The sequence below is a fragment of the Chionomys nivalis genome, chromosome 26 (assembly GCF_950005125.1).
Source record: "Chionomys nivalis chromosome 26, mChiNiv1.1, whole genome shotgun sequence".
NCBI classification, from domain to species: Eukaryota; Metazoa; Chordata; class Mammalia; order Rodentia; family Cricetidae; genus Chionomys; species Chionomys nivalis.
This window is the reverse complement of record NC_080111.1, coordinates 40,686,237-40,710,464: the sequence shown is the minus strand read 5'-3', so window position 1 is coordinate 40,710,464 and position 24,228 is coordinate 40,686,237.

The window sequence follows — 24,228 nt, the reverse complement described above, 5'->3', positions numbered from 1 at the left end:
AATTTGAAAGATAATCGCGTTCTTTCCAAAGATTATTAATTTCATGAAAGCTTTAGGAATAAACACACATGCGTTTTTTTGGAAAGACAATCTGTGGTTTGCTACGTGTGACAGCACTGTTTTAACTGAGATCAGTGTTCCTTTTCTCAGTACAAGCTTTACTTTGAAAGATAATCGCGTTCTTTCCAAAGATTATTAATTTCACGAAAGCTTTAGTAAGAAATGCACATGCGTTTCTTTGTAAAGACAAGCAGGCGTTTTCTAAGTGTGAAAGCACTGTGTGAACTGAGATCAGTGTTTCTTTTCTCAGTACAAGCTTTACTTTGAAAGATAAACGCGTTCTTTCGAAAGTTTATTAATTACACGAAAGCTTTAGTAAGAAACGAACATGGGCTTCTTTGTAAAGATAAGCAGTGGTTTGCTTCGTGTGAAAGCACTGTTAGAACTGAGATCAGTGTTCTCTTTCTTAGTACAAGCTTTACTTTGAAAGATAATCGCGTTTTTTTTTAAAGTTTATTAATTTCAAGAAAACTTTAGTAAGAAACGAACATGGGTTTCTTTGGAAAGACTAGCAGTGGTTTGCTACGTGTGAAAGCACTGTTAGAATTTCAATAAGTGTTCCTTTTCTCAGTACAAGCTTTAATTTGAAAGATAATCGCGTTCTTTGAAAGTTTATTAATATCACGAAAGCTTTAGTAAGAAACGCACATGGGTTTCTTTGTAAAGACAAGCAGTGGTTTGCTACGTGTGGGAGCACTGTTTGAACTGAGATCAGTGTTTCTTTTCTCACTACAAGCTTTACTCAAAGATAAACGCGTTCTTTCGAAAGTTTATTAATTTCACGAAAGCTTTAGTAAGAAACGAACATGGGCTTCTTTGTAAAGACAAGCAGTGGTTTTCTCCGCGTGAAAGCACTGTTAGAAATGAGATCAGTGTTCCCTTTCTCATTACAAGCTTTACTTTGAAAGATAATCGCGTTCTATCGAAAGATTTTTAATTTCACGAAAGCTTTAGTAAGAAACGCACATGCGTTTCTTTGTAAAGACAAGCAGTGGTTTGCTATGTGTGAAAGCACTGTTAGAACTGAGATCAGTGTTCCTTTTCTCAGTACAAGCTTTATTTGAAAGATAATCTCGTTCTTTCGGAAGTTTATTAATTTCACGAAAGCTTTAGTAAGAAACGCACTTGCGTTTCTTTGCAAAGAATAGCAGTGGTTTGCTATGTGTGAAAGCACTGTTTGAACTGAGATCAGTGTTTCTTTTCTCTGGACAAGCTTCACTTTGAACGAAAATCGCGTTCTTTCGAAAGTTTATTAATTTTAAGAAAGCTTTAGTAAGAAACGCACATGCGTTTCTTTGAAAAGACAAGCAGTGGTTTGCTACGTGTGAAAGCACTGTTAGAACTGAGATCAGTTTTCCTTTTCTCCGTACAAGCTTTATTTGAAAGATAATCTCGTTCTTTCGGAAGTTTATTAATTTCACGAAAGCTTTAGTAAGAAACGCATATGCGTTTCTTTTTAAAGAATAGCAGTGGTTTGCTATGTGTGAAAGCACTGTTTGAACTGAGATCAGTGTTTCTTTTCTCAGTACAAGCTTCACTTTGAACGAAAATCGCGTTCTTTCAACAGTTTATTAATTTCACGAAAGCTTTAGTAAGAAACGCACATGCGTTTCTTTGGAAAGACAAGAAGTTTTTTGCTTCTTGTGAAAGCACGGTTAGAACTGAGATCAGTGTTAATTTTCTCAGTACAAGCTCTACTTTGAAAGATAATCGCGTTCTTTTGAAAGTTTATTAATTTCACGAAAGCTTTAGTAAGAAACGCACATGGGTTTTTTCTTAAAGACAAGCAGTGGTTTGCTACGTGTGAAAGCACTTTTAGAACTGAGATCAGTGTTCATTTTCTCAGTACAAGCTTTACTTTGAAAGATAATCACGTTCATTCGAAAGTTTATTAATTTCACGAAAGCTTTAGTAAGAAACGCACTTGTGTTGCTTTGTAAAGATAAGCAGTGGTTTGCTACGTGTGAAAGCAATGTTGAAACTGAGATCGGTATTCCTTTCTCAGTACAAGCTCTACTTTGAAAGATAACCGCGTTCTTTCGAAAGTTTATTAATTTCACGAAAGCTTTAGTAAGAAACGAACATGTGTTTCTTTGGAAAGACAAGCAGTGGTTTGCTACGTGTGAAAGCACTGTTAGAACTGAGATCAGTGTTCCTTTCCTCAGTACAAGCTCTACTTTGAAAGATAATCGCGTTCTTTTGAAAGTTTATGAATATCACGAAAGCTTTAGTAAGAAACGCACATGGGTTTTTTCTTAAGACAAGCAGTGGTTTGCTACGTGTGAAAGCACTTTTAGAACTGAGATCAGTGTTTCTTTTCTCACTACAAGCTTTACACAAAGATAAACGCGTTCTTTCGAAAGTTTATTAATTTCACGAAAGCTTTAGTAAGAAACGAACATGGGCTTCTTTGTAAAGACAAGCAGTGGTTTTCTCCGCGTGAAAGCACTGTTAGAACTGAGATCAGTGTTCCTTTTCTCAGTACAAGCTTTACTTTGAAAGATTATCGCGTTCTATCGAAAGATTTTTAATTTCACGAAAGCTTTAGTAAGAAACGCACATGCGTTTCTTTGTAAAGACAAGCAGTGGTTTGCTATGTGTGAAAGCACTGTTAGAACTGAGATCAGTGTTCCTTTTATCAGTAAAAGCTTTATTTGAAAGATAATCTCGTTCTTTCGGAAGTTTATTAATTTCACAAAAGCTTTAGTAAGAAACGCACTTGCGTTTCTTTGTAAAGAATAGCAGTGGTTTGCTATGTGTGAAAGCACTGTTTGAACTGAGATCAGTGTTTCTTTTCTCAGTACAAGCTTCACTTTGAACGAAAATCGCGTTCTTTCGAAAGTTTATTAATTTTAAGAAAGCTTTAGTAAGAAACGCACATGCGTTTCTTTGTAAAGAAAAGCAGTGGTTTGCTACGTGTGAAAGCACTGTTAGAACTGAGATCAGTTTTCCTTTTCTCAGTACAAGCTTTATTTGAAAGATAATCTCGTTCCTTCGGAAGTTTATTAATTTCACGAAAGCTTTAGTAAGAAACGCATATGCGTTTCTTTGTAAAGAATAGCAGTGGTTTGCTATGTGTGAAAGCACTGTTTGAACTGAGATCAGTGTTTCTTTTCTCAGTACAAGCTTCACTTTGAACGAAAATCGCGTTCTTTCAAAAGTTTATTAATTTCATGAAAGCTTTATTAAGAAACGCACATGCGTTTCTTTGTAACGACAAGCAGTGGTTTGCTACGTGTGAAAGAACCGTTTGAACTGAGGTCAGTGTTTCTTTTCTCAGTACAAGCTTTACTTTGAAAGATAATCGCGTTCTTTCGAAAGTTTATTAATTTCACGAAAGCTTTAGTAAGAAACGCACATGCGTTTCTTTAGAAAGACAAGCAGTTGTTTGCTACATGTGAAAGCACTGTTAGAATTGAGATCAGTGTTCCTTTTCTCAGTACAAGCTTTACTTTGAAAGATAATCACGTTCTTTCGAAAGTTTATTAATTTCACGAAAGCTTTAGTAAGAAACGCACATGTGTTTCTTTGTAAAGACAAGCAGTGTTATGCTACGTGTGAAAGCACTGTTGAAACTAAGATCAGTGTTCCTTTTCTCAGTACAAGCTCTACTTGAAAGATAATCGCGTTCTTTCGAAAGTTTTTTAATTTCACGAAAGGTTTAGTAAGAAACGCACATGTGTTTCTTTGGAAAGACAAGGAGTGGTTTGCTACATGTGAAACCACTGTTAGAACTGAGATCAGTGTTCCTTTTCTCAGTACAAGCTTTGCTTTGAAAGATAATCGCGTTCTTTCGAAAGTTTATTAATTTCACGAAAGCTTTAGTAAGAAACGCACATGGGTTTTTTCTTAAAGACAAGCAGTTGTTTGCTACGTGTGAAAGCACTTTTAGAACTGAGATCAGTGTTCCTTTTCTCAGTACAAGCTTTGCTTTGAAAGATAATCGCGTTCTTTCGAAAGTTTAAATTTCACAAAAGCTTTAGCAAGAAACGCACATGGGTTTCTTTGTAACGACAAGCAGTGGTTTGCTATGTGTGAAAGCACTGTTTGAACTGAGATCAGTGTTTCTTTTCTCAGTACAAGCTTTACTTTTAAAGACAATCGCGTTATTTCGAAAGTTTATTAATTTCACGAAAGCTTTTGTAAGAAACGCACATGCGTTTCTTTGGAAAGAATATCAGTGGTTTGCTATATGTGAAAGCACTGTTTGAACTGAGATCAGTGTTTCTTTTCTCAGTACAAGCTTCACTTTGAAAGAAAATCGCGTTCTTTCGAAAGTTTATTAATTTCTAGAAAGCTTTAGTAAGAAACGCACATGCGTTTCTTTCTAACGACAAGCAGTGGTTTGCTACGTGTGAAAGCACCGTTTGAACGGAGATCAGTGTTTCTTTTTTCAGTACAAGTTTTACTTGAAAGATAATCGCGTTCTTTCGAAAGTTTATTAATTTCACGAAAGCTTTAGTAAGAAACGCACATGGGTTTCTTTGTAAAGACAAGCAGCGGTTTGCTACATGTGAAATCAATGTTGAAACTGAGATCGGTGTTCCTTTCTCAGTACAAGCTCTACTTTGAAAGATAACCGCGTTCTTTCGAAAGTTTATTAATTTCACGAAAGCTTTAGTAAGAAACGAACATGTGTTTCTTTGGAAAGACAAGCAGTGGTTTGCTACGTGTGAAAGCACTGTTAGAACTGAGATCAGTGTTCCTTTTCTCAGTACAAGCTCTACTTTGAAAGATAATCGCGTTCTTTTGAAAGTTTATTAATTTCACGAAAGCTTTAGTAAGAAACGCACATGGGTTTTTTCTTAAAGACAAGCAGTGGTTTGCTACGTGTGAAAGCACTTTTAGAACTGAGATCAGTGTTCCTGTTCTCAGTACAAGCTTTACTTTGAAAGATAATCGCGTTCATTCGAAAGTTTATTAATTTCACGAAAGCTTTAGTAAAAACGCACATGCGATTCTTTGTAACGACAAGCAGTGGTTTGCTACGTGTGAAAGAACTGTTTGAACTGAGATCAGTGTTTCTTTTCTCAGTACAAGCTTTACTTTGAATGATAATCGCGTTCTTTGAAAGTTTATTAATTTCACGAAAGCTTTAGTAAGAAACGAACATGGGCTTCTTTGTAAAGACAAGCAGTGGTTTTCTCCGCGTGAAAGCACTGTTAGAAATGAGATCAGTGTTCCCTTTCTCAGTACAAGCTTTACTTTGAAAGATAATCGCGTTCTATCGAAAGATTTTTGATTTCACGAAAGCTTTAGTAAGAAACGCACATGCGTTTCTTTGTAAAGACAAGCAGTGGTTTGCTATGTGTGAAAGCACTGTTAGAACTGAGATCAGTGTTCCTTTTCTCAGTAAAAGCTTTATTTGAAAGATAATCTCGTTCTTTCGGAAGTTTATTAATTTCACGAAAGCTTTAGTAAAAAACGCACTTGCGTTTCTTTGTAAAGATTAGCAGTGGTTTGCTCTGTGTGAAAGCACTGTTTGAACTGAGATCAGTGTTTCTTTTCTCAGTACAAGCTTCACTTTGAACAAAAATCGCGTTCTTTCGAAAGTTTATTAATTTTAAGAAAGCTTTAGTAAGAAACGCACATGCGTTTCTTTGTTAAGAAAAGCAGTGGTTTGCTACGTGTGAAAGCACCGTTTGAACTGAGATCAGTATTTCTTTTCTCAGTACAAGCTTTACTTTGAAAGATAATCGCGTTCTTTCGCAAGTTTATTAATTTCACGAAAGCTTTAGTAAGAAACGCAAACGTGTTTCTTTGTAAAGACAAGCAGTGGTTTGCTACGTGTGAAAGCACTGTTGAAACTAAGATCAGTGTTCCTTTTCTCAGTACAAGCTCTACTTGAAAGATAATCGCGTTCTTTCGAAAGTTTATTAATTTCATGAAAGCTTTAGTAAGAAACGCACATGGGTTTTATCTTAAAGACAAGCAGTTGTTTTCTACGTGTGAAAGCACTTTTAGAACTGAGATCAGTGTTCCTTTTCTCAGTACAAGCTTTGCTTTGAAAGATAATCGCGTTCTTTCGAAAGTTTAAATTTCAAAAAAGCTTTAGCAAGAAACGCACATGGGTTTCTTTGTAACGACAAGCAGTGGTTTGCTATGTGTGAAAGCACTGTTTGAACTGAGATCAGTGTTTCTTTTCTCAGTACAAGCTTTACTTTGAAAGACAATCGCGTTCTTTCGAAAGTTTATTAATTTCACGAAAGCTTTATTAAGAAACGCACATGCGTTTCTTTGGAAAGACAAGCAGTGGTATTCTATGTGTGAGAGCACTGTTAGAACTGAGATCAGTGTTCCTTTTCTCAGTACAAGCTTTACTTTGAACGATAATCTCGTTCTTTCGAAAGTTTATTAATTTGAAGAAAGCTTTAGTAAGAAACGCAAATACGTTTCTTTGTAAAGACAACTTGTGGTTTGCTACGTGTGAAAGCACTGTTATAACTGAGGTCAGTGTTCCTTTTCTCAGTACAAGCTTTACTTTGAAAGATAATCGCGTTCTTTCGAAAGTTTATTAATTTCACGAAAGCTTTAGTAAGAAACGCACATGCATTTCTTGTAAAGAATAGCAGTGGTTTGCTACGAGTGAAAGCACTGTTTGAACTGAGATCAGTGTTTCTTTTCTCAGTACAATCTTCACTTTAAAAGAAAATCGCGTTCTTTCGAAAGTTTATTAATTTCACGAAAGCTTTAGTAAGAAACGCACATGCGTTTCTTTGTAACGACAAGCAGTGGTTTGCTACATGTGAAAGCACTGTTAGAACTGAGATCAGTGTTTCTTTTCTCAGTACAAGCTTTACTTTGAAAGATAATCGCGTTCTTTCGAAAGTTTATTAATTTCACGAAAGCTTTAGTAAGAAACGCACATGCGTTTCTTTGTAAAGACAATCAGTTGTTTGCTACATACGAAAGCACTGTTAGAACTGAGTTCAGTGCTAATTTTCTCAGTACAAGCTTTACTTTGAAAGATAATTGCGTTCTTTCGAAAGTTTATTAATTTCACAAAAGCTTTAGTAAGAAACGCACATGCGTTTCTTTGTAAAGACAAGCAGTTGTTTGCTACATGTGAAAGCACTGTTAGAACTGAGATCAGTGTTAATTTTCTCAGTACAAGCTTTACTTTGAAAGATAATCGCGTTCTTTCGAAAGTTTATTAATTTCACGAAAGCTTTAGTAAGAAACGCACTTGTGTTTCTTTGTAAAGACAAGCGGTGGTTTGCTACATGTGAAAGCACTGTTAGAACTGAGATCAGTGTTCCTTTTCTCAGTACAAGCTTTACTTTGAAAGATAATCGCGTTCTTTCGAAAGTTTATTAATTTCACGAAAGCTTTAGTAAGAAACGCACATGCGTTTCTTTGGAAAGAATATCAGTGGTTTGCTATATGTGAAAGCACTGTGTGAACTGAGATCAATGTTTCTTTTCTCAGTACAAGCTTCACTTTGAAAGAAAATCGCGTTCTTTCGAAAGTTTATTAATTTCTAGAAAGCTTTAGTAAGAAACGCACATGCGTTTCTTTCTAACGACAAGCAGTGGTTTGCTACGTGTGAAAGCACCGTTTGAACGGAGATCAGTGTTTCTTTTTTCAGTACAAGCTTTACTTGAAAGATAATCGCGTTCTTTCGAAAGTTTATTAATTTCACGAAAGCTTTAGTAAGAAACGCACATGGGTTTTTTCTTAAGACAAGCAGTGGTTTGCTACGTGTGAAAGCACTTTTAGAACTGAGATCAGTGTTCCTTTTCCCAGTACAAGCTTTACTTTGAAAGATAACCGCGTTCTTTCTAAAGTTTATTAATTTCACGAAAGCTTTAGTAAGAAACGCACATGCGTTTCTTTGTAAAGACAAGCAGTGGTATTCTACGTGTGAAAGCACTGTTAGAACTGAGATCAGTGTTCCTTTTCTCAGTACAAGCTTTACTTTGAAAGATAATCCCTTTCATTTGAAAGAATATTAATTTCACGAAAGCTTTAGTAAGAATCGCACATGCGTTTCTTTGGAAAGACAAGAAGTTTTTTGCTTCTTGTGAAAGCACGGTTAGAACTGAGATCAGTGATAATTTTCTCAGTACAAGCTTTACTTGAAAGATAATCGCGTTCTTTCGAAAGTTTATTAATTTCACGAAAGCTTTAGTAAGAAACGCACTTGTGTTTCTTTGTAAAGATAAGCAGTGGTTTGCTACGTGTGAAAGCAATGTTGAAACTGAGATCGGTGTTCCTTTCTCAGTACAAGCTCTACTTTGAAAGATAACCGCGTTCTTTCGAAAGTTTATTAATTTCACGAAAGCTTTAGTAAGAAACGAACATGTGTTTCTTTGGAAAGACAAGCAGTGGTTTGCTACGTGTGAAAGCACTGTTAGAACTGAGATCAGTGTTCCTTTCCTCAGTACAAGCTCTACTTTGAAAGATAATCACGTTCTTTTGAAAGTTTATTAATATCACGAAAGCTTTAGTAAGAAACGCACATGGGTTTTTTCTTAAGACAAGCAGTGGTTTGCTACGTGTGAAAGCACTTTTAGAACTGAGATCAGTGTTCATTTTCTCAGTTCAAGCTTTACTTTGAAAGATAATCGCGTTCATTCGAAAGTTTATTAATTTCACGAAAGCTTTTAAGAAACGCACATACGTTTCTTTGTAACGACAAGCAGTGGTTTCCTACGTGTGAAAGCACTGTTTGATCTGAGATGAGTGTTTCTTTTCTCAATACAAGCTTTTCTTTGAAAGATAACCGCGTTCTTTCTAAAGTTTATTAATTTCACGAAAGCTTTACTAAGAAACGCACATGCGTTTCTTTGTAAAGACAAGCAGTTGTTTGCTACATGTGAAAGCACTGTTAGAACTGAGTTCAGTGCTAATTTTCTCAGTACAAGCTTTACTTTGAAAGATAATCGTGTTCTTTCTTATTAAGTTTATTAATTTCATGAAAGCTTTAGTAAGAAACGCACATGTGTTTCTCTCTAAAGACAAGCACTGGTTTGCTACGTGTGAAAGCACTGTTAAAACTGAGATCAGTGTTCCTTTTCTCAGTACAAGCTTTACTTTGAAAGATAATCGCGTTCTTTCGAAAGTTTATTAATTTCACGAAAGCTTTAGTGAGAAACGCAAATGTGTTTCCTCGGAAAGACAAGCAGTGATTTGCTACGTGTGAAAGCACTGTTAGAACCGAGATCAGTGTTCCTTTTCTCAGTACAAGCTTTACTTTGAAAGATAATCGCGTTCTTTCGAAAGTTTATTAATTTCACGAAAGCTTTAGTAAGAAACGCACATGTGTTTCTTTGTAAAGACAAGCAATGGTTTGCCAAGTGTGAAAGCACAGTTGAAACTGAGATAAGGGTTTCTTTTCTCAGTACAAGCTTTACTTTGAAATATAACCGCGTTCTTTCTAAAGTTTATTAATTTCATGAAAGCTTTAGTAAGAAACGCACATGCGTTTCTTTGTAAAGACAAGCAGTGGTATTCTACGTGTGAAAGCACTGTTAGAACTGAGATCAGTGTTCCTTATCTCAGTACAAGCTTTACTTTGAAAGATAATCCCTTTCATTCAAAAGAATATTAATTTCACGAAAGCGTTAGTAAGAATCGCACATGCGTTTCTTTGGAAAGACAAGAAGTTTTTTGCTTCTTGTGAAAGCACGGTTAGAACTGAGATAAGTGTTCCTTTTCTCAGTACAAGCTCTACTTTGAAAGATAACCGCGTTCCTTCGAAAGTTTATTAATTTCACGAAAGCTTTAGGAAGAAACTCACATGCGTTTATTTGTAAAGACATGCAGTTGTTTGCTACGTGTGAAAGCACTGTTAGAACTTAGATCAGTGTTCCTTTTCTCAGTACAAGCTTTACTTTGAAAGATAATCCCGTTCTTTCGAAAGTTTATTAATTTCACGTTTGCTTTACTAAGAAACGCACATGCGTTTCTTTGGAAAGACAAGCAGCGGTTTGCTACGTGTGAAAGCACTGTTAGAACTGAGATCAGTGTTCCTTTTCTCAGTACAAGCTTTACTTTGAAAGATAAATGCGTTGTTTCGAAAGTTTATTAATTTCACGAAAGATTTAGTAAGAAACGAACATGGGCTTCTTTGTAAAGACAAACTGTGGTTTGCTACGAGTGAAAGCACTGTTTGAACTGATATCAGAGTTCCATTTCTCAGTACAAGCTTTAATTTGAAAGACAATCACGTTCTTTCAAAAGTTTATTAATTTCCGAAAATCTTTTGTAAGAAATGCACTTGCGTTTTCTTGGAAAGACAAGCTTTGGTTTGCAACGTGTGAAAGCACTGTTAGAACTGAGATCAGTGTTCCTTTTCGCAGTACAAGCTTTACTTTGAAAGATAATCGCGTTCTATCGAAAGTTTATTAATTTCACGAAAGCTTTAGTAAGAAACGCACATGGGTTTCTTTGGAAAGACAAGCAGTGGTTTGCTACGTGTGAAACCACTGTTTGAACTGAGATCAGTGTTCCTTTTCTCAGTACAGCTTTACTTTGAAAGATAATCGCGTTCTTTCGAAAGATTATTAATTTCACGAAGGCTTTAGTAAGAAACGCACTTGCGTTTCTTTGTAAAGACAAGCAGTGGTTTTCTACATGTGAAAACACTGTTTGAACGGAGATAAGTGTTTCTTTTCTCAGTATAAGCTTTACTTTGAAAGATAATCGTGTTCTTTTGAAAGTTTATTAATTTCACAAAAGCTTTAGTAAGAAACGCACATGGGTTTCTTTGCAAAGACAAGCGGTGGTTTACTACGTGTGAAAGCACTGTTAGAAATGAGATCAGTGTTCCTTTTCTCAGAACAAGCTTTACTTTGAAAGATAATCGCGTTCTTTCGAAAGTTTATTAATTTCATGAAAGCTTTAGTAAGAAATGCACGTGCGTTTCTTTGTAACAACAAGCAGTGGTTTGCTCCGTGTGAAAGCACTGTTAGAACTGAGATCAGTGTTCCTTTTCGCAGTACAAGCTTTACTTTGAAAGATAATCGCGTTCTTTCGAAAGTTTATTAATTTCACTCAAGCTTTAGTCAGAAATGCACATGGGTTTCTTTGGAAAGACATGCAGTGGTTTGCTACGTGTGAAAGCACTGTTAGAATTTCAATCAGTGTTCCTTTTCTCAGTACAAGCTTTACTTTGAAAGATAATCGCGTTCTTTCGAAAGTTTATTAATTTCACGAAAGCTTTAGTAAGAAACGCACATGCGTTTCTTTGGAAAGACAAGCCGTGGTTTGCTACGTGTGAAAGCCCTGTTAGAACTGAGATCAGTGTTCCTGTTATCAGTACAAGCTTTACTTTGAAAGATGATCGCGTTCTTTCGAAAGATTATTAATTTCACGAAAGCTTTAGTAGAAAGGCACATGCGTTTCTTTGTAACGACAAGCAGTGGTTTGGTAGGTGTGAAAGCACTGTTTGAACTGAGATCAGTGTTTCTTTTCTCAGTACAAGCTTTATTTTGAAAGATAATCGCGTTCTTTCCAAAGTTTATTAATTTCACGAAAGCTTTAGTAAGAAACGCACATGGGTTTCTTTGGAAAGACAAGCAGTGGTTTGCTACGTGTGAAACCACTGTTTGAACTGAGATCAGTGTTCCTTTTCTCAGTACAAGCTTTATTTTGAATGATAATCGCGTTCTTTCGAAAGTTTATTAATTTCACAAAAGCTTTATTAAGAAACGCACATGCGTTTTTTTGAAAAGACAATTAGTGGTTTGCTACGTGTGAAAGCACTGTTTGAACTGAGATCAGTGTTCCTTTTCTCAGTACAGCTTTACTTAAAAGATAATCGCGTTCTTTCGAAAGATTATTAATTTCACGAAAGCTTTAGTAAGAAACGCACTTGCGTTTCTTTGTAAAGACAAGCAGTGGTTTTCTACATGTGAAAGCACTGTTTGAACTGAGATAAGTGTTTCTTTTCTCAGTATAAGCTTTACTTTGAAAGATAATCGCGTTCTTTTGAAAGTTTATTAATTTCACGAAAGCTTTAGTAAGAAACGCACATGGGTTTCTTTGCAAAGACAAGCGGTGGTTTACTACTTGTGAAAGCACTGTTAGAAATGAGATCAATGTTCCTTTTCTCAGCACAAGCTTTACTTTGAAAGATAATCGCGTTCTTTCGAAAGTTTATTAATTTCATGAAAGCTTTAGTAAGAAATGCACGTGCGTTTCTTTGTAACGACAAGCAGTGGTTTGCTCCGTGTGAAAGCACTGTTAGAACTGAGATCAGTGTTCCTTTTCGCAGTACAAGCTTTACTTTGAAAGATAATCGCGTTCTTTCCAAAGTTTATTAATTTCACTCAAGCTTTAGTCAGAAATGCACATGGGTTTCTTTGGAAAGACATGCAGTGGTTTGCTACGTGTGAAAGCACTGTTAGAATTTCAATCAGTGTTCCTTTTTCAGTACAAGCTTTACTTTGAAAGATAATCGCGTTCTTTCTCAAGTTTATTAATTTCACGAAAGCTTTAGTAAGAAACGCACATGTGTTTTATTGGAAAGACAAGCTTTGGTTTGCTACGTGTGAAAGCACTGTTAGAACTAAGATCAGTGTTCCTTTTCTCAGTACAAGCTTTACTTTGAAAGATAATCGCGTTCTTTCGAAAGTTTATTAATTTCACGAAAGCTTTAGTAAGAAACGCACATGCGTTTCTTTGGAAAGACAAGCCGTGGTTTGCTACGTGTGAAAGCCCTGTTAGAACTGAGATCAGTGTTCCTTTTCTCAGTACAAGCTTTACTTTGAAAGATAATCGCGTTCTTTCCAAAGATTATTAATTTCACGAAAGCTTTAGTAAGAAATGCACTTGGGTTTTTGGAAAGACAAGCAGTGGTTAGCTACGTGTGAAAGCACTCTGAGAACTGAGATCAGTGTTCCTTTTCTCAGTACAAGCTTTAGTTTGAACGATAAACGCATTATTTCGAAAGTTTATTAATTTCATGAAAGCTTTAGTAAGAAACGAACATTGGCTTCTTTGTAAAGACAAGCAGTGGTTTGCTCCCTGTGAAAGCACTGTTAGAACTGAGATCAGTGTTCCCTTTCTCAGTACAAGCTTTACTTTGAAAGATAATCGCTTTCTTTCGAAAGATTATTAATTTCACGAAACTTAAGAAAGAAACGCACATGCGTTTCTTTGTAACGACAAGCAGTGGTTTGGTACTTGTTAAAGCACTGTTTGAACTGAGATCAGTGTTTCTTTTCTCAGTACAAGCTTTACTTTGAATGATGATCGCGTTCTTTCCAAAGTTTATTAATTTCACTAAAGCTTTAGTAAGAAACGCACATGCGTTTCTTTGTAAAGACATGGAGTTGTTTGCTACGTGTGAAAGCACTGTTACAACTGAGATCAGTGTTCAATTTCTCAGTACAAGCTTTACTTTGAAAGACAACCCCGTTCTTTCAAGAGTTTATTAATTTCTCAAAAGCTTTAGTAAGAAACGCACATGCGTTTCTTTGTAAAGACAAGCAGTGGTTTTCTACGTGTGAAAGCACTGTTAGAACTGAGATCAGTGTTCCTTTTCTCTGTACAGGCTTTACTTTGAAAGATAATCCCGTTCTTTCGAAAGTTTATTAATTTCACGTAAGCTTTACTAAGAAACGCACATGCATTTCTTTCGAAAGACAAGCAGCGGTTTGCTACGTGTGAAAGCACTGTTAGAACTGAGATCAGTGTTTCTTTTCTCATTACAAGCTTTACTTTGAAAGATAAACGCGTTGTTTCGAAAGTTTATTAATTTCACGAAAGCTTCATAAGAAACGAACATGGGCTTCTTTGTAAAGACAAGCAGTGGTTTGCTCCATGTGAAAGCACTGTTAGAACTGAGATCAGTGCTCCCTTTCTCAGTACAAGCTTTACTTTGAAAGATAATCGGGTTCTTTCCAAAGGTTATTAATTTCACAAAAAGCTTTAGTAAGAAATGCACATGGGTTTCTTTGGAAAGTCAAGCAGTGGTTTGCTACGTATGAAAGCACTGTTAGAATTTCAATCAGTGCTCCTTTTTCAGTCCAAGCTTTACTTTGAAAGATAATCGCGTTCTTTCGAAAGTTTATTAATTTCACGAAAGCTTTAGTAAGAAACGGACATGCGTTTTCTTGGAAAGACAAGCTTTGGTTTGCTACGTGTGAAAGCACTGTTAGAACTGAGATCAGTGTTCCTGTTCTCAGTACAAACTTTACTTTGAAAGATAATCGCGTTCTTTCGAAAGTTTAATAATTTCACGAAAGGTTTAGTAAGAAAGGCATATGCGTTTCTTTGTAACAACAAGCAGTGGTTTGCTACATGTGAAAGCACTGTTTGAACTGAGGTCAGTGCTTCTTTTCTCAGTACAGGCTTTACTTTGAAAGATAATCGCGTTCTTTCGAAAGTATATTAATTTCACGAAAGCTTTAGTAAGAAACGAACATGCGTTTCTTTGTAAAGACATGCAGTTGTGTGCTACGTGTGAAAGCACTGTTAGAACTGAGATCAGTGTTCCTTTTCTCAGTACAAGCTTTACTTTGAAAGATAATCGCGTTCTTTCGAAAGTTTATTAATTTAACGAAAGCTTTAGTAGAAAGGCACATGCGTTTCTTTGTAACGACAAGCAGTGGTTTGGTAGGTGTGAAAGCACTGTTTGAACTGAGATCAGTGTTTCTTTTCTCAGTACAAGCTTTATTTTGAAAGATAATCGCGTTCTTTCCAAAGTTTATTAATTTCACGAAAGCTTTAGTAAGAAACGCACATGGGTTTCTTTGGAAAGACAAGCAGTGGTTTGCTACGTGTGAAACCACTGTTTGAACTGAGATCAGTGTTCCTTTTCTCAGTACAAGCTTTACTTTGAATGATAATCGCGTTCTTTCGAAAGTTTATTAATTTCACAAAAGCTTTAGTAAGAAACGCACATGCGTTTTTTTGAAAAGACAATTAGTGGTTTGCTACGTGTGAAAGCACTCTTTGAACTGAGATCAGTGTTCCTTTTCTCAGTACAGCTTTACTTTGAAAGATAATCGCGTTCTTCCGAAAGATTATTAATTTCACGAAAGCTTTAGTAAGAAACGCACTTGCGTTTCTTTGTAAAGACAAGCAGTGGTTTTCTACATGTGAAAGCACTGTTTCAACTGAGAAAAGTGTTTCTTTTCTCAGTATAAGCTTTACTTTGAAAGATAATCGCGTTCTTTTGAAAGTTTATTAATTTCACGAAAGCTTTAGTAAGAAACGCACATGGGTTTCTTTGCAAAGACAAGCGGTGGTTTACTACGTGTGAAAGCACTGTTAGAAATGAGATCAGTGTTCCTTTTCTCAGCACAAGCTTTACTTTGAAAGATAATCGCGTTCTTTCGAAAGTTTATTAATTTCATGAAAGCTTTAGTAAGAAATGCACGTGCGTTTCTTTGTAACGACAAGCAGTGGTTTGCTCCGTGTGAAAGCACTGTTAGAACTGAGATCAGTGTTCCTTTTCGCAGTACAAGCTTTACTTTGAAAGATAATCGCGTTCTTTCCAAAGTTTATTAATTTCACTCAAGCTTTAGTCAGAAATGCACATGGGTTTCTTTGGAAAGACATGCAGTGGTTTGCTACGTGTGAAAGCACTGTTAGAATTTCAATCAGTGTTCCTTTTTCAGTACAAGCTTTACTTTGAAAGATAATCGCGTTCTTTCTCAAGTTTATTAATTTCACGAAAGCTTTAGTAAGAAATGCACATGTGTTTTATTGGAAAGACAAGCTTTGGTTTGCTACGTGTGAAAGCACTGTTAGAACTAAGATCAGTGTTCCTTTTCTCAGTACAAGCTTTACTTTGAAAGATAATCGCGTTCTTTCGAAAGTTTATTAATTTCACGAAAGCTTTAGTAAGAAACGCACATGCGTTTCTTTGGAAAGACAAGCCGTGGTTTGCTACGTGTGAAAGCCCTGTTAGAACTGAGATCAGTGTTCCTTTTCTCAGTACAAGCTTTACTTTGAAAGATAATCGCGTTCTTTCCAAAGATTATTAATTTCACGAAAGCTTTAGTAAGAAATGCACTTGGGTTTTTGGAAAGACAAGCAGTGGTTAGCTACGTGTGAAAGCACTCTGAGAACTGAGATCAGTGTTCCTTTTCTCAGTACAAGCTTTAGTTTGAACGATAAACGCATTATTTCGAAAGTTTATTAATTTCATGAAAGCTTTAGTAAGAAACGAACATTGGCTTCTTTGTAAAGACAAGCAGTGGTTTGCTCCGTGTGAAAGCACTGTTAGAACTGAGATCAGTGTTCCCTTTCTCAGTACAAGCTTTACTTTGAAAGATAATCGCTTTCTTTCGAAAGATTATTAATTTCACGAAACTTTAGAAAGAAACGCACATGCGTTTCTTTGTAACGACAAGCAGTGGTTTGGTACTTGTGAAAGCACTGTTTGAACTGAGATCAGTGTTCCTGTTCTCAGTACAAACTTTACTTTGAAAGATAATCGCGTTCTTTCGAAAGTTTAATAATTTCACAAAAGGTTTAGTAAGAAAGGCATATGCGTTTCTTTGTAACAACAAGCAGTGGTTTGCTACATGTGAAAGCACTGTTTGAACTGAGGTCAGTGCTTCTTTTCTCAGTACAGGCTTTACTTTGAAAGATAATCGCGTTCTTTCGAAAGTATATTAATTTCACGAAAGCTTTAGTAAGAAACGAACATGCGTTTCTTTGTAAAGACATGCAGTTGTGTGCTACGTGTGAAAGCACTGTTAGAACTGAGATCAGTGTTCCTTTTCTCAGTACAAGCTTTACTTTGAAAGATAATCGCGTTCTTTCGAAAGTTTATTAATTTAACGAAAGCTTTAGTAAGAAACGCACATGCGTTTCTTGGAAAGACAAGCAGTGGTTTGCTCGTGTGAAAGCACTGTTAGAACTGAGATCAGTGGTCCTTTTCTCAGTACAAGTTTTAGTTTGAAAGATAATCGCGTTCTCTCTAAAGATTATTAATTTCACGAAAGCTTTAGTAAGAAACGCACATGGGTTTTGGAAAAACAACAGTGGTTTGCTACGTTTGAAAGCACTGTTAGAATTGAAATCAGTGTTCCTTTCTCAGTACAAGCTTTACGTTGAAAGATAATTGCATTCTTTCGAAAGTTCATTAATTTTACAAAAGCTTTAGTAAGAAACGCAGATGCGTTTTTTTGGAAAGACAAGCAGTGGTTAGCTACGTGTGAAAGCATTGTGAGAACTGAGTTCAGTGTTCCTTTTCTCAGTACAAGCTTTAGTTTGAAAGATAAACTCATTGTTTCGAAAGTTTATTAATTTCACGAAAGCTTTAGTAAGAAACGAACATGGGCTTCTATGTAAAGACAAGCAGTGGATTGTTCCGTGTGAAAGCACTGTTAGAACTGAGATCAGTGCTCCCTTTCTCAGTACAAGCTTTACTTTGAAAGATAATCGCTTTCTTTCGAAAGATTATTAATTTCACTAATCTTTAGAAAGAAACGCACATGCGTTTCTTTGTAACGACAAGCAGTGGTTTGGTACTTGTGAAAGCACTGTTTGAACTGAGATCAGTGTTTCTTTTCTCAGTACAAGCTTTACTTTGAATGATGATCGCGTTCTTTCCAAAGTTTATTAATTTCACTAAAGCTTTAGTAAGAAACGCACATGGGTTTCTTAGAAAGACAAGCAGTGGTTTGCTACGTGTAAAAGCACTGTTTGAACTGAGATCAGTGTTTTTTTCTCAGTACACGCTTTAATTTGAAAGATAAGCGCGTTCTTTCGAATGTTTATTTATTTCACGAAAGCTTTAGGAAGAAACGCACATGCGTTTCTTTGTAAAGACATGGAGTTGTTTGATACGTGTGAAAGCACAGTTACAACTGAGATCAGTGTTCAATTTCTCAGTACAAGCTTTACTTTGAAAGACAATCCCGATCTTTCAAGAGTTTATTAATTTCTCAAAAGCTTTAGTAAGAAACGCACATGCGTTTCTTTGTAAAGACAAGCAGTGGTTTTCTACGTGTGAAAGCACTGTTAGAACTGAGATCAGTGTTCCTTTTCTCAGTACAAGCTTTACTTTGAAAGATAATCCCGTTCTTTCGAAAGTTTATTAATTTCACGTAAGCTTTACTAAGAAACGCACATGCGTTTCTTTCGAAAGTCAAGCAGTGGTTTGCTACGTGTGAAAGCACTATTAGAACTGAGATCAGTGTTTCTTTTCTCATTACAAGCTTTACTTTGAAAGATAAACGCGTTGTTTCGAAAGTTTATTAATTTCACGAAAGCTTCATAAGAAACGAACATGGGCTTCTTTGGAAAGACAAGCAGTGGTTTGCTCCATGTGAAAGCACTGTTAGAACTGAGATCAGTGTTCCCTTTCTCAGTACAAGCTTTACTTTGAAAGATAATCGCGTTCTTTCCAAAGTTTATTAATTTCACTAAAGCTTTAGTAAGAAATGCACATGGGTTTCTTTGGAAAGTCAAGCAGTGGTTTGCTACGTATGAAAGCAATGTTAGAATTTCAATCAGTGCTCCTTTTTCAGTACAAGCTTTACTTTGAAAGATAATTGCGTTCTTTCGAAAGTTTATTAATTTCACGAAAGCTTTAGTAAGAAACGCACATGCGTATCTGTGTAAACACAAACAGTTTTTTACTTCTTCTGAAAGCACGGTTAGAAGTGAGATCAGTGTTCCTTTTCTCAGTACAAGCTTTACTTTGAAAGATAAATGCGTTGTTTCGAAAGTTTATTAATTTCACGAAAGATTTAGTAAGAAACGAACATGGGCTTCTTTGTAAAGACAAACTGTGGTTTGCTACGAGTGAAAGCACTGTTTGAACTGATATCAGAGTTCCATTTCTCAGTACAAGCTTTAATTTGAAAGACAATCACGTTCTTTCAAAAGTTTATTAATATCCGAAAATCTTTTGTAAGAAATGCACTTGAGTTTTCTTGGAAAGACAAGCTTTGGTTTGCAACGTGTGAAAGCACTGTTAGAACTGAGATCAGTGTTCCTTTTCGCAGTACAAGCTTTACTTTGAAAGATAATCGCATTCTTTCGAATGTATATTAATTTCACGAAAGCTTTAGTAAGAAACGCACATGCGTATCTGTGTAAACACAAACAGTTTTTAACTTCTTCTGAAAGCACTGTTAGAACTGAGATAAGTGTTCCTTTTCTCAGTACAAGCTTTACTTTGATAGATAATCGGGTTCTTTCCAAAGTTTATTAATTTCACTAAAGCTTTAGTTTGAAATGCACATGGGTTTCTTTGGAAATACAAGCAGTGGTTTGCTACGTGTGAAAGCACTGTCAGAATTTCAATCAGTGTTTCTTTTTCAGTTCAAGCTTTACTTTGAAAGATAATAGCGTTCTTTCGAAAGTTTATTAATTTCACTAAAGCTTTAGTAAGAAATGCACATGGGTTTCTTTGGAAAGACAAGCAGTGGTTTGCTACGTGTGAAAGCACTGTTAGAATTTCAATCAGTGTTCCTTTTTCAGTACAAGCTTTACTTTGAAAGATAATCGCGTTCTTTCGAAAGTTTATTAATTTCACAAAAGCTTTAGTAAGAAACGCATATGCGTTTTCTTGGAAAGACAAGCTTTGGTTTCCTATGTGTGAAAGCACTGTTAGAACTGAGATCAGTGTTCCTTTTCTCAGTACAAGCTTTACTTTGAAAGATAATCGCGTTCTTTCGAAAGCTTATTAATTTCACGAAAGTTTTAGTTAGAAAGGCACATACGTTTCTTTGGAAAGACAAGCAGTGGTATTCTACGTTTGAAAGCACTGTTAGAACTGAGATCATTGTTCCTGTTCTCAGTACAAGCTTTACTTTGAAAGATGATCGCGTTCTTTCGAAAGATTATTAATTTCACGAAAGCTTTAGTAGAAAGGCACATGCGTTTCTTTGTAACGACAAGCAGTGGTTTGGTAGGTGTGAAAGCACTGTTTGAACTGAGATCAGTGTTTCTTTTCTCAGTACAAGCTTTATTTTGAAAGATAATCGCGTTCTTTCCAAAGTTTATTAATTTCACGAAAGCTTTAGTAAGAAACGCACATGCGTTTCTTTGTAAAGACATGGAGTTGTTTGCTACGTGTGAAAGCACTGTTACAACTGAGATCAGTGTTCAATTTCTCAGTACAAGCTTTACTTTGAAAGACAACCCCGTTCTTTCAAGAGTTTATTAATTTCTCAAAAGCTTTAGTAAGAAACGCACATGCGTTTCTTTGTAAAGACAAGCAGTGGTTTTCTACGTGTGAAAGCACTGTTAGAACTGAGATCAGTGTTCCTTTTCTCTGTACAGGCTTTACTTTGAAAGATAATCCCGTTCTTTCGAAAGTTTATTAATTTCACGTAAGCTTTACTAAGAAACGCACATGCGTTTCTTTCGAAAGACAAGCAGTGGTTTGCTACGTGTGAAAGCACTGTTAGAACTGAGATCAGTGTTTCTTTTCTCATTACAAGCTTTACTTTGAAAGATAAACGCGTTGTTTCGAAAGTTTATTAATTTCACGAAAGCTTCATAAGAAACGAACATGGGCTTCTTTGTAAAGACAAGCAGTGGTTTGCTCCATGTGAAAGCACTGTTAGAACTGAGATCAGTGCTCCCTTTCTCAGTACAAGCTTTACTTTGAAAGATAATCGGGTTCTTTCCAAAGGTTATTAATTTCACAAAAAGCTTTAGTAAGAAATGCACATGGGTTTCTTTGGAAAGTCAAGCAGTGGTTTGCTACGTATGAAAGCACTGTTAGAATTTCAATCAGTGCTCCTTTTTCAGTCCAAGCTTTACTTTGAAAGATAATCGCGTTCTTTCGAAAGTTTATTAATTTCACGAAAGCTTTAGTAAGAAACGGACATGCGTTTTCTTGGAAAGACAAGCTTTGGTTTGCTACGTGTGAAAGCACTGTTAGAACTGAGATCAGTGTTCCTGTTCTCAGTACAAACTTTACTTTGAAAGATAATCGCGTTCTTTCGAAAGTTTAATAATTTCACGAAAGGTTTAGTAAGAAAGGCATATGCGTTTCTTTGTAACAACAAGCAGTGGTTTGCTACATGTGAAAGCACTGTTTGAACTGAGGTCAGTGCTTCTTTTCTCAGTACAGGCTTTACTTTGAAAGATAATCGCGTTCTTTCGAAAGTATATTAATTTCACGAAAGCTTTAGTAAGAAACGAACATGCGTTTCTTTGTAAAGACATGCAGTTGTGTGCTACGTGTGAAAGCACTGTTAGAACTGAGATCAGTGTTCCTTTTCTCAGTACAAGCTTTACTTTGAAAGATAATCGCGTTCTTTCGAAAGTTTATTAATTTAACGAAAGCTTTAGTAGAAAGGCACATGCGTTTCTTTGTAACGACAAGCAGTGGTTTGGTAGGTGTGAAAGCACTGTTTGAACTGAGATCAGTGTTTCTTTTCTCAGTACAAGCTTTATTTTGAAAGATAATCGCGTTCTTTCCAAAGTTTATTAATTTCACGAAAGCTTTAGTAAGAAACGCACATGGGTTTCTTTGGAAAGACAAGCAGTGGTTTGCTACGTGTGAAACCACTGTTTGAACTGAGATCAGTGTTCCTTTTCTCAGTACAAGCTTTACTTTGAATGATAATCGCGTTCTTTCGAAAGTTTATTAATTTCACAAAAGCTTTAGTAAGAAACGCACATGCGTTTTTTTGAAAAGACAATTAGTGGTTTGCTACGTGTGAAAGCACTCTTTGAACTGAGATCAGTGTTCCTTTTCTCAGTACAGCTTTACTTTGAAAGATAATCGCGTTCTTCCGAAAGATTATTAATTTCACGAAAGCTTTAGTAAGAAACGCACTTGCGTTTCTTTGTAAAGACAAGCAGTGGTTTTCTACATGTGAAAGCACTGTTTCAACTGAGAAAAGTGTTTCTTTTCTCAGTATAAGCTTTACTTTGAAAGATAATCGCGTTCTTTTGAAAGTTTATTAATTTCACGAAAGCTTTAGTAAGAAACGCACATGGGTTTCTTTGCAAAGACAAGCGGTGGTTTACTACGTGTGAAAGCACTGTTAGAAATGAGATCAGTGTTCCTTTTCTCAGCACAAGCTTTACTTTGAAAGATAATCGCGTTCTTTCGAAAGTTTATTAATTTCATGAAAGCTTTAGTAAGAAATGCACGTGCGTTTCTTTGTAACGACAAGCAGTGGTTTGCTCCGTGTGAAAGCACTGTTAGAACTGAGATCAGTGTTCCTTTTCGCAGTACAAGCTTTACTTTGAAAGATAATCGCGTTCTTTCCAAAGTTTATTAATTTCACTCAAGCTTTAGTCAGAAATGCACATGGGTTTCTTTGGAAAGACATGCAGTGGTTTGCTACGTGTGAAAGCACTGTTAGAATTTCAATCAGTGTTCCTTTTTCAGTACAAGCTTTACTTTGAAAGATAATCGCGTTCTTTCTCAAGTTTATTAATTTCACGAAAGCTTTAGTAAGAAATGCACATGTGTTTTATTGGAAAGACAAGCTTTGGTTTGCTACGTGTGAAAGCACTGTTAGAACTAAGATCAGTGTTCCTTTTCTCAGTACAAGCTTTACTTTGAAAGATAATCGCGTTCTTTCGAAAGTTTATTAATTTCACGAAAGCTTTAGTAAGAAACGCACATGCGTTTCTTTGGAAAGACAAGCCGTGGTTTGCTACGTGTGAAAGCCCTGTTAGAACTGAGATCAGTGTTCCTTTTCTCAGTACAAGCTTTACTTTGAAAGATAATCGCGTTCTTTCCAAAGATTATTAATTTCACGAAAGCTTTAGTAAGAAATGCACTTGGGTTTTTGGAAAGACAAGCAGTGGTTAGCTACGTGTGAAAGCACTCTGAGAACTGAGATCAGTGTTCCTTTTCTCAGTACAAGCTTTAGTTTGAACGATAAACGCATTATTTCGAAAGTTTATTAATTTCATGAAAGCTTTAGTAAGAAACGAACATTGGCTTCTTTGTAAAGACAAGCAGTGGTTTGCTCCGTGTGAAAGCACTGTTAGAACTGAGATCAGTGTTCCCTTTCTCAGTACAAGCTTTACTTTGAAAGATAATCGCTTTCTTTCGAAAGATTATTAATTTCACGAAACTTTAGAAAGAAACGCACATGCGTTTCTTTGTAACGACAAGCAGTGGTTTGGTACTTGTGAAAGCACTGTTTGAACTGAGATCAGTGTTCCTGTTCTCAGTACAAACTTTACTTTGAAAGATAATCGCGTTCTTTCGAAAGTTTAATAATTTCACAAAAGGTTTAGTAAGAAAGGCATATGCGTTTCTTTGTAACAACAAGCAGTGGTTTGCTACATGTGAAAGCACTGTTTGAACTGAGGTCAGTGCTTCTTTTCTCAGTACAGGCTTTACTTTGAAAGATAATCGCGTTCTTTCGAAAGTATATTAATTTCACGAAAGCTTTAGTAAGAAACGAACATGCGTTTCTTTGTAAAGACATGCAGTTGTGTGCTACGTGTGAAAGCACTGTTAGAACTGAGATCAGTGTTCCTTTTCTCAGTACAAGCTTTACTTTGAAAGATAATCGCGTTCTTTCGAAAGTTTATTAATTTAACGAAAGCTTTAGTAAGAAACGCACATGCGTTTCTTGGAAAGACAAGCAGTGGTTTGCTCGTGTGAAAGCACTGTTAGAACTGAGATCAGTGGTCCTTTTCTCAGTACAAGTTTTAGTTTGAAAGATAATCGCGTTCTCTCTAAAGATTATTAATTTCACGAAAGCTTTAGTAAGAAACGCACATGGGTTTTGGAAAAACAACAGTGGTTTGCTACGTTTGAAAGCACTGTTAGAATTGAAATCAGTGTTCCTTTCTCAGTACAAGCTTTACGTTGAAAGATAATTGCATTCTTTCGAAAGTTCATTAATTTTACAAAAGCTTTAGTAAGAAACGCAGATGCGTTTTTTTGGAAAGACAAGCAGTGGTTAGCTACGTGTGAAAGCATTGTGAGAACTGAGTTCAGTGTTCCTTTTCTCAGTACAAGCTTTAGTTTGAAAGATAAACTCATTGTTTCGAAAGTTTATTAATTTCACGAAAGCTTTAGTAAGAAACGAACATGGGCTTCTATGTAAAGACAAGCAGTGGTTTGTTCCGTGTGAAAGCACTGTTAGAACTGAGATCAGTGTTCCCTTTCTCAGTACAAGCTTTACTTTGAAAGATAATCGCTTTCTTTCGAAAGATTATTAATTTCACTAATCTTTAGAAAGAAACGCACATGCGTTTCTTTGTAACGACAAGCAGTGGTTTGGTACTTGTGAAAGCACTGTTTGAACTGAGATCAGTGTT